Source organism: Haematobia irritans, chromosome 4, assembly GCF_050003625.1.
Source record: "Haematobia irritans isolate KBUSLIRL chromosome 4, ASM5000362v1, whole genome shotgun sequence".
Lineage (NCBI taxonomy): Eukaryota > Metazoa > Arthropoda > Insecta > Diptera > Muscidae > Haematobia > Haematobia irritans.
This window is the reverse complement of record NC_134400.1, coordinates 49,182,343-49,183,904: the sequence shown is the minus strand read 5'-3', so window position 1 is coordinate 49,183,904 and position 1,562 is coordinate 49,182,343. Positions and strand designations below refer to the sequence as shown.

Below are 1,562 nucleotides of genomic sequence, written 5' to 3'. Positions count from 1 at the left end.
CAAATTCTTCCAGATCGAGTGATATTTAAATTTATGTATTTGGGACAAACCTTTATATATAGCTCCCAACACATTTGACGGATGTGATATGGTATCGAAAATTTAGATCTACAAAGTGGTGCAGGGTATAATATAGTCGGCCCCGCCCGACTTTAGACTTTGCTTACTGGTTTTTAATTTAATATGATGAATCGTTTTCAAGTTATTCCAATATATATAGCGGAAGTGCCTTAATTTTGAACATAACCGTATATCTCAAAAAGTCGAGCTCTTAAAAAAATAAGTGTAAATTTGGATTCAGCGACCTCAAATTACTAAAAATTTGATATAAATTTTAAATGAACACAAAAACGGTTCAATTTTGTTCCCATGTATTTATAAAGAAAACTAATCATGAAAAATTGGGATTTTAGCCACTAAACTCGAACTTAATATCCACCATAAATACTAAATGCTATATTGACAAGTGGAAATTATATCTAATTTTATAATATTTTTATTTCATTTATATTCTGAGAAGGATTTCAAAAATGTCCCATTTGTGCATGGATATGATTCCACTAATGTAGTAATTGGATGATTTTTTTCAATGTGGTAAGTTTTTCGTCCATTTGTAATAAAGCCAAAATTTCTATTTATTAAAAATAATTTTAATTTGCAGGATGACAGCAAATCTAATGGTATTTTTTGGAATCTTCTTACTGTTTAATGCTAACTAAGCTGATATCCCTATTTGCTCTAAGAAAATTCTCTTGTAAGTTAAAGATCAAAATACCATAGAATTTGATAATATTTTTATATTTTATGTACCTTTTTAACTTCAGAGGCTTATGACGCAAATCCACACAACAAAAACTAGCGAAATCGGTGAAATTGGACAAAAATGAAATGAAAATAGCAACTTATGGCATATATCTTTCATATGGATAAAAAATGGAAATTGATATTAATTAGTTTCATTCTACTAACATAGAATATTACTCTTTTGAAGAAGCAATTACTAACTACCGAAAAGTAACAGCATACAGCGTACGAATAAAAACATTTCTTTTATTGTATATCATAAGCCATAGTTTTATGTAATATAATAATAATTTTTTGAAATAAAATACTGGTAGTTATGAAAAATTGTCTTATATTGTACGAAAAATTTCTTAGTTGTATACACGCTTGTTGTACCTTTAATTCCTCAATTTATTTACTTCTTTGAAAATTATACTGATAAACAGTTTATTTGAAACCAATTTCTAAATATAGGATTCCCAAAAACTTGTTCATTTTTCCGGATAGCAGGAATATTTTGAATGAGTGTAAGTACATTCTTCCCACAGCGTAGTAAGAATGAACTAAAATACGATGCAATACATAAACTTATTTATAAGAAAATCATGAACTTATCTAGATGAAAAAAATCTTTGGCGCCAAATCATGGTCATTCTTACTATGGGTTAGTTCATTTTTCGTAAACAATAGTAAACTTTTTTTCGGTGTATTGAGATTAGTTATACAACCAATCTTACAATCAAATTTACATTTCGTTAAAATTTTCTGAGCAAAACTTT

The 1,562-nt window shown here is 27.7% G+C and overlaps 1 long non-coding RNA gene across 1 annotated transcript; it reads left to right on the top strand.

Annotated features, from left to right (window-relative positions):
• Positions 1 to 490: 490 nt before the first annotated feature.
• Positions 491 to 1,128, top strand: LOC142236548 (uncharacterized). The gene is made up of 3 exons (XR_012722084.1): positions 491 to 594; positions 662 to 754; positions 825 to 1,128. It is a non-coding gene; the product is annotated as an uncharacterized LOC142236548 (long non-coding RNA).
• The last annotated feature ends 434 nt before the right edge of the window (positions 1,129 to 1,562 follow it).